The sequence below is a fragment of the Rhagoletis zephyria genome, unplaced genomic scaffold, assembly GCF_001687245.7.
Source record: "Rhagoletis zephyria isolate East Lansing unplaced genomic scaffold, Rhagoletis_zephyria_1.1 Rzeph_scaffold_05519, whole genome shotgun sequence".
NCBI lineage: Eukaryota > Metazoa > Arthropoda > Insecta > Diptera > Tephritidae > Rhagoletis > Rhagoletis zephyria.
The window spans coordinates 21,222-30,499 of NW_016162602.1; the positions used below are offsets into that span (position 1 = coordinate 21,222).

Consider the following 9,278-nt stretch of genomic DNA (forward strand, 5'->3'; position numbering starts at 1 on the left):
AAAAAAAAAAATTCTGTAAAATGATATATATGTAAAACTTTTTTTTTTAATTTTCAAATGTATAATAGTAAACTTAAATTTTATGTCTACCTTTTCTAATATATTTTTACCGAATTCGATGGGACTCGAATTTAATATGGGAGGGCGAGTTATATATAAATATGTCAAACTCTTTCCTTTCTCGCTCTCACTCTCGAATAAGATTTACTGCTAATTTTAAATACTTAGTTTTAAGTTTGAACTCAACGTTGTTAACAGAATTTTGATAATCGTTAGTTCAGTTGAAGAGTAATGATCAAAGAATAAAGATCCATATATTTGTATTTTCAACCGCAACATTCAGTATTTAATTCTGCTGAATATATCTTGTACATACATATGTATGTGTGTGTTTAATTAATTCGTATGCATGTATTCGTATTTGTGTCTGTTATTTTTGCTGTAGCGCCAGTCGTTAAAACAAATTGGAAATCATCAATAACATGCATACACACATATGTATGTATGTATGTATGTGCATTAGGCTGGTCCTTAAAAAAAATCAATTGAACGATTTTTTTCAGTATCTCCCCCTCAAATGGTACACGGTCACAGACATCACATATAAATTTTGGTCACGATTGGAGTTGGTTAAGACGTCTTCACAGGGTAGTCTGAACTTTCGAATTCAATCGAGACCCAAACTTATATGTGATGTCTTCGACTAAAGTAGTATCGGCGTAGGAGTTGAGGCTTAGGAAATTTGCTTCCTACATTTAAGGACCACCCTAATGTACATATGTATGCTTACATGAAAACCATACCCATCAATAAGAGGCCATCCTTCCGAAATTGAATTGAAATTAATGTACTACGATTTTGAGCCGCAGCATCATCAGCATTAAAATTTGTAGTGTGTATAGCAGATGATGAGCTTTTCCAGCTGGTGGTCATATCGAAATTGAATTATTCGCTTGCAACATTGATACTTTTATGATCAAGTAATAAGCACTTAAAAGTGCAAGCTCCGTTTGCAAACTACCGGCGCTGTCTGGCGCTTTGGTGGCTCATTTCGCCCTCGAGCGACTATCAACGGTTATAATCAGTTGTAAGCTACCCATTTCCATTTTTGATTGCTTTGTTTACTCTTAGTAAAAGTTAATGCGGAAAATGTTTATAGCTGCACGCTCACAATATGAGCGCAAGTGGCACTAACACAAATGCCCTAACATAAATAAATATTTCCATGTGCAACCATATGCGGCTTGCCTCCTTTCATTGCCTGTCATTTGATGCTGGCTGCTCTTGTCACATTTTCCATTAATCCAACAGAATATGTCCAAGTTTGTTGTACAAACTGTTGCCTTCCTGCGCAAATTCATGTTAGTTTGTAACTTTGTATGTGTGTCTTCGGCATTTATGTAATATGTAGTGCGGCCGTTGTCAATTCGGTTGGCCTGATGTCAACGGTGGCGATGCTGCTGTTTTTGTGAAATGTCATCTGATGGCAGCAAGTTGGAAGTGCTTTCCAACAAAACACAACAGCAACGCTAAGCCGTAATTATTATTATTACATATTATTAAGTTCTAAGCTTATTCTCGTATATCCTTCACTGTTTTTGCTCTGCGGATCATCACCCGAATACTTTAGTTAGGCTTAAAGCATCCTCCTGCGCGCTTCCACTATAGCGTGCTTATTTATTTATTTTAACCTATTATGACAGTAAACTAAAAGTAATGAGGAACAGGGCCAGTATTGCCAGCGAAAGTCCTCCAAAAATCTTAATTAAAAAAAAAAAAAATCTTCAAAACAAGATTTTAAAGCTTAAAAAATTTTCTCTAACCCAAAAAATCTTGATTTAAAAATACCTCAAAAGAAACACATATATAATTCGATATTGGCTCTAAATAGCTTTTGTCATGTTGACTAAAAAAATTGCAATTTTAAGTTATAAAATCTTAACTTAAACTAAAAATTAATATTGCCTTTGTGCCATCACAAAATTTGTAGCATAGTGTGTTTTTAACAAACAAATTTATAAAAAATAAAAGGAATTTGAGTGCTTTATAAATCGAAAATTTTGGTTTTAAAATGGTCGTAGGAGTCTGATATACTAAGCCATGCGAGTCTCTGCACTCTTCCGAGTTTTTTTTATTGCTACTTATACTATGCGCTTAATAACCAATTACAGTTCCAAAAATTTTAATCGGCCAAATGGCTGTGGTGTACCTACCGCGTAAATAAGTTTTTCACTTCGAATCCTCTTTTCAACAATTCCAACACAATAAAAAATGTTCGCCTGAAATCAATAAAATATTTATGATCTACAAAAGTCGGTATACTTAATTGCAATTGTGTATAGTAATGCCTTCCTACAAATATTTCAGTATTTTTGTAGCATGAATTTTCAATAAAAATATTTTAAATATCTTGGATAAACAAAAATAACTACAATTACTTAGCCACAGGGTTCGTATTTGCACACACATGCGCAACACATCCTAACATTTTACGCTCACACACGTGTGCTGTGCATATAAAAAATTAAAAACTTGCTCACATCACATGTGTGTGCCGTTTGGTAAAAAGCACGGGCACATGTGTGTACTTTATTTTTATTAATATAAAGCACACGCACATGTGTGTGCTTTGCGTAGAGAAACTTATACACTTCGATTTCTATCTCAAATCTTAAAATAATTTTTTAATATGTTTTCTGTCATATAAAAAACAAACAACATCTCACTTTTTATTGAATTGTCTTTCAAAAAATAACGTTTAATAAACAAATTCTTTTAAAAATATATTATGTGCATGTGCATGGGCTGAAATTTGTACAAAAATCGGCTCACACACATGTGCATGTGCTTAATAACAAACAGCACACACTTTTCTGTGAGCAGAGTTTGTTTTCTACTTATGCACACACATGTGTATGAGCAGTGAGTACAAGTTGAATGTGTTTCTGGCGTGTGTGTGAGCAGAGCATGTGTGTGCAAATACGAACCCTGCTTAGCCATGCTTAGCTTCCTGCATTCATAACATTTAGCTTACATAAAAGTAGTACCGAAATTTTACTTCCGCCAACATTTCCTCTTATTTCTTCTTTTGTGAAAATGTCTCCCTCTTTGCAATGAACCAGTTTATATGAGTGTACATGCCGCTGCATTATCTTACATAGAGCGCCAATATTTTGTAGCCATTTTCCTTGCGTTTAGAAATTATTCTAAAACTCGTACTACAGCATTCCATGGCGACTGAAGCGCGAAATTCGACATATAACTGATAACTGACTTTGTTGGTGCTACTACTTCTGCAAATGGCACGCTTGACACGTCTTGTCTCTAGACTTTTATTGTCCAATGTTTGCCTGAAGATATTTAGCCACAAAGCATCTTCCGTGGTGGCCATCATACTCTCTCCTCGCTAAAAGCCTGAAACCTGAAGGGTTGCTTATGTGTAGTTTTAGGGCTGGCTTTGAATTTGTCGTCGTCATCGTCGTCGTCGTCGTCGTCGTCACTGGCGCAAGCAATTGTGTCACAAAGCCAGCAGCAACAACACCACAAGCATATCCTTACTTCATGCTCCGAAGAGATCGTCTTCAACGTCTTCAAAGCTCATCGGCGTCGACTTGTCGCCCAGACATGTTTTGGCAAAGCTGGCGACAAGCAGCAAAAGCAAGACACTATGATTGTCCCTGATGTCGTCGTCAGCACCGCAGTCATGTATCTACTTTAATAATAACATAAAAAGGATATTGTAGAACATTTTCATAAGCAAGTGGTGTTCTCATCGCGAAGGGTGTGAAGTTGCTGGCAGACATTTTGCCCGGAAGAGGTATGCATATATTATTGATGTAGTACACATGCATCATTTTGTACGTATGTATGTTTGAATGTAAGTTTGTATTTATGTATGTATGGGATTTTACGTGCGCTCCTTGCAAAGAGCTTTATGAATGCTTAGAATAGATGTGGGTGCATACATACATGTGTATGTGTAGGTGTATATGTTTATGAAATATTTTCCTTTGGTTTATCCTATGTGGCTTAATATTGAAATAGAAATTTTAAAATTTTTTATTATTTCTTTTGTGCATGCATTTTGTATGAAAGAAATTTTAAAATATTTGCGTCTTTTATTGGCCAAATCTGAGAGTAAGGCTGAAAAGTTCAATGACCATTTCAATTTACTTCTTGGTGGATATGTTGAATATTAAATCAAAATGTTGGATTTCGAGATAAACGTTACAAAAAAAGTCAACGATCAATGCGAAATATGTTTTGCCATGGTATTGCCGTGTGAGCAGAAAAGATTTCCTAAAGCAACTTGTAACAAAAGCGACAATTGAAAGAATTTCAGTTATTCGAGGCCAGTGCGGTCAGGACGTTGTGCACTTGTTAGGTACCTCCATTTTATTTTGGGCGCCCTTACTGTGACTTACCAGTCATGGGTGCCGCACCGCAGAATTAATGCACCGGGTCGTCATCATCCCTACGAACGACATTTCCAATCGTCACAGTTTATGGTTTTGAATATTTCCAAGTACATAATTTAAAAGCTGCAGCTCTTCATTCTAACTTAATTTTAGTGCAATGAGCAAAATTCAAGCTGCTACAAATATATGTTGTTTTAAGCTATTTCGTATGATCGCCTGCTCGTCAAGGCAATCCCAGCGGTCTAAAAAATTAAATGGAGATTCCTGCAGCGACCTAGAGGTCATAGGAATAGAAACCTGATGGCATTAATTCTTTGATCGAACTGGCTTTAAGGAGATAGGGGTAAACACAAACCCCTACGCGGAATAACAAAAGGCCGGAAGCTTAAGTGTGTTCTCCATGAAAGACTGTTTTGATCTAAATTAGGATGACCAATACCCACTCCTAACTAACTGTAAACGTCTTTTAATAATAGTAAAGTCAACTCCAAATATTATAATAGAAATCACAAACGTAAGGATTGATAGATTTACCTAAATAATAAACTTCAAACTCTATACATTCAAACCACATAAATACCTTAAATTTCCGTTAGTCAATCTCATAAATTATTAAAGTGTTTTAGCTGCGCATGTGCTACTATTTGCAAAGCGATATTGCGACCCCCTCCCCCTCTTCACTAGTATTTGCCTCCTTTAATTCGCTTATTGAATTTCTAAGAATTTGTTTTAAGGCTTAACACCCACACCAAGCTTAATATTTTATTTCCCCTTTGTTTTTTAATTTACCTAAAATCGTTTTAATATTACAAATTGAACGCAGCTGGCAGGCGAATGCGCCTCTTCCGGCACTCTAGCCACAATTCAGACTTAAAGCATTCACCGTCAAGCGCCATTATATCACCACATAGTTACGTATGTATTTATGTATAAGCACCACACCACACACCACATCGCAGGCATTAGTACCCACACAGCTGTAGCGGTGAAACATGCAACCCCCATCACATTTCTCGTTAAACTTTGAAACATTTTGAACACTTTACCAAAGTCGAAACTCACACTTTTCTACATATTTACTTGTTGGCATGTTGATTTCGTTTCTTTTCACATCCATTATCCATGTCCTTTGCATCGACTACTTTAATGTCCTTGCTAACTTATGCAGCCGCCCGCCCTTCTTTGTGCAACTACATTTTGTGCGTTTATAGTCCACAGCTTTTGTCTTATGCTGCTTTTGTTTTACCTCTCACCACCCTCTAACACACACACAGGCATGTATACTAATGCATTTGTATTTACATATGTATATGTGCATACATATTTACAAAAGTCCTCTATCCACAGTATGAGTCATGCAAAGTATCGAAACAATGTTGCCGACGTTAAGCTTTAAAAAGCAAGTGTTACCCCCTTTGTATGCCCTGTATGTCCGCTCTTTGACCACCTGACAGGCGTTGTTGTTGTCGGCATTTTTTCTTATTCTCTTATTTTATTTGTTTTGTTTTGCTACTTCGTGTCATTCGAAGCTTAGCGTGTAAACACCCCGAGCGCAAGATTTTGTGCCTTCCTTTTTCGGCCACCCCCAAACGGGGGTGTTGTGAACGATGCATGTATGTATATATGTACAAATGTATATTTTTTTTTAGCCACTCTTGCCTTATTTGTGTATATTTATGCTATCCATTTTGTGGCAAAATAGTCAGTGAATAAGTACCTTTTTCTAGTATTTTTATGTGCACTTTCGTTGGCGTTTGCTTACCATTTCTTTATTCAATGAAATTCGAAATCAATAAGGTACAATAAGTACATCAGGAACGGTTGTTTATTTTGGATATATATACATACATATGTATTGCCATACGTATGTAGTTATTTATTTATTTATGTAAGGCAGTATGGAAAAATATAAATCGTCAGTCAGCGCAAACTGCATTGCATAGAAATTATACCCAAGCAAGTAAAAGAGGTTGCCGTAAACTCCAGCAATTGTGGGTATTCACAAAGCGCTAAAAAGCAGGAAGTAAATTTTTCAAAAACTATGTTCTCTGCTGCAGAAAGCACAAATATTTTTTCTCAATTAACTAGAAAGGATTCGTCTGCACTAAATAGGCTAGTCTCTTTGCGTGGCTGGCGTGTCTTTTGAGAATGGAAAAGCTGGTTTTTAATGGACCAATCAAGAACGGGTAGAGTAACTAAGTGGTGATTAAAATGTTGAAGCATAAGGCCCATTTTTATAGTACGAGTTAACTCCCGTTCGAAGTGTTACTTTTATTTTTATTGCAAGTTACTGTCCTGAAAATATCTGTACCAAAAGTTTAGTTCAAAATACTAGTTAACTCTCTACTGTGAATGTAATATAACCATACATTTTCTAAGCTCTTTTATTTATTACTCGCTTTTGCAAACTACCTTAGAAAAAACAAATCCTCTGGAGCTATGATCCGATACAGAGGTTTGGTGTTTTGTATTCGAAAAAAATATTCCTCCACTGAACCCAATATGAAAATATGTATATACTTCAGTAGGTGGGGCGCATATCTAGCCAAGGTCAGTAGAAATCGCGGCAAGACTCCCTTTGCCGTTAATAGGAGATTCCATTGCTATGCCATTTTGTTATCATTCAGAGCTTTTCCTGAATTCTAAGTGTCAAATTAGATCGGCAGAGCTTTCGACTAAGAGCAGTCATCCGCCGAGCAAATAGCGGCAACTGCTGTTACACCAATTCTGCGCATGGCTAGAACAAAATAAATAGAAAAAGTTTCAAAGATCGTTTGGAGGCAGATGTGTGCTAATCTATTGGCCACATTGAGCATTGCGTACAGTGTTTCCGTTGAGAATTTTCAGAAAGTCGCAAACAAGTGGTAGTTGACGAAAAAAGGGTCACCACATTATTTTTGCTTTTCTTTACCAGCGAAAAGAATAAATCTGAGAACCAAAGTCAAAATCAAATTTACATGTATTTTGAAGTATTTTCGCTGCTAGAACGCTCCGCTCTTGAATTTAAAAAGAAAAAGGTTGGGTCAAAGGGTATTGGCGCTTAAAAAGGGTCAAATTGCCCCTTTAGTCGCACAGCGGCAACACTGATTGCGTACCTCTATTAGTTTTACAGCCCCAGAAAGATTTTGGTTTGTCAAAGTTCTTTGGTGTTTCACCAGTGTTGTTTTTTTTATTTTTATTATCTCTTTTCTAAGTTTTTCCCTGATTAAGTTTGAACCTACTAGGAATGCAAGGATTTGCTCAGGTGCTATGGTAGTTGAGGTCGCAGCCCCATTCCCCCTCTTTTCCCTCGTGACCTGGTCCTGAAAGCAGTAGAATATCATTAATCACTTTGTTCAGCAAGGGCGTTAAGTTTATTAGTGCCATCAAAGACTAAAGAAGATTTAAAATCAAACAATAACAAAGCCTTGAGCGCCGCCTGAATCTAGCTAAGGTTTGGGATACTCTGATTACGGTATTTTGTTCTTAAGCTATTATATGCACACATACTTACATACTACTGGTAGGAACTGTCATTTCCATGATTCTAGATCATGGCACAATAAGAGACTATTTGTAGGTGGTGCCTGCTGATCACATTCCCCACAAATGGAAGTCAATGTTGGAGAAGTGCGTATGGATTGAATTGCAATTGTCTTAGCTAGGTCATTAAAGAGGTTTAAGGTTGGCCAAGACTTTTTGCCAGTAAAATATATTTTATTTTATTTTTTTAATTTAATGAGAGCAGTTTGTTAAGTCAGTGGCTTTTTGAATACTTCTTTATTTTGGCAAAACAAAGGCTCAACTTCTCAACATACTAGCATCCGTCTAGCTCAATAACTTTGGTCTAGTTATTTCCAATTATTTTATCCCTCAAAAATATATATAATAATAGTTTTCTTCAAGGTCCTAAATAGATGTTTGTTTTAACGATTAGCTCTTCATTCGGCCCAAATTCCTTACCCCTAAGCCATTTCCTGCCGTTTGGAAACAGAAAATAGCAGTTGGAATACCTGTTATTTTCTTCAGTTTTTTCCATTATCATCGAATTTCACTGTCTGATTTAGTAGCTGTTAAACTGGAATTAATAACAAACATTGCATTGTTAAAAATTTTACATTTTACAGAAATAGTGTTGTATTAAAAGTTCCTGCACGGGAAGTGTAAAAAGTATCTGATTTATAAAATTGCTCTCGTATGTTTATATGTACGTATATGTATAAAATTTATTACTTTGATTTTTATTAAAAATCATATTAGTTAATAATATTTCAATATATCTTTTTTGTTTACAGACTCTTCGATGATTGCCACTAAAGCGAGCTTATTTTGAAAAGGTAAGTGTCCGTAAAATGTTTTGTATTTTTGTAAATTTAAATACATAAAAGGTTAATCTGTTTTTAAAGCTTTTATTTTGTAATTTTTTGCTATGGATTGTTTGTTCTAAGTTTCGTTTAAATGGAAAGAAGGCAACTCTGCATTTTACCTGTGGGTGATTCAATAATTTCTCTTATAAATAAATAAAACACAACTAAATTTTTAGTTTTTTTTTTTTAATATCAAAATTTTACCTAACTTTTTGGCATGGTTCTGGCTGTATTTATGTCATTTAAAACAAGCATTATCTCGCTAATCAGCTCTGGAATCTTCTCGGGCTTATTGGCGTAGGCCAGGCTTTTCACGTAATCCTAGAGAAAGCAGACCAATGGTGTCAAATTGCAAGATCTCGGCGGCCATTTGATCTCGGAAACTTCGTTTGCGATAGGGCCATTGTTTCATGCGAAAGCATGGCAAGTGACACCTTCCTGTTGAAACCACAAATAGTCCAAGTCCATGCCATCTAAATAATTCAAGGTTTATTATCATATCACGCTTTGGTTT

The 9,278-nt window shown here is 35.8% G+C and overlaps 1 long non-coding RNA gene across 1 annotated transcript in view; it reads left to right on the top strand.

Moving 5' to 3' along the window:
* Positions 1 to 8,728, top strand: part of LOC108372189 (uncharacterized) — a 21,248-nt gene extending 12,520 nt beyond the window's left edge. Inside the window, exon 2 of the long non-coding RNA XR_001848821.1 lies at positions 8,693 to 8,728. This is a non-coding gene — a long non-coding RNA (uncharacterized LOC108372189). The remainder of the gene's footprint in view (positions 1 to 8,692) is intronic.
* Positions 8,729 to 9,278: the final 550 nt, after the last annotated feature.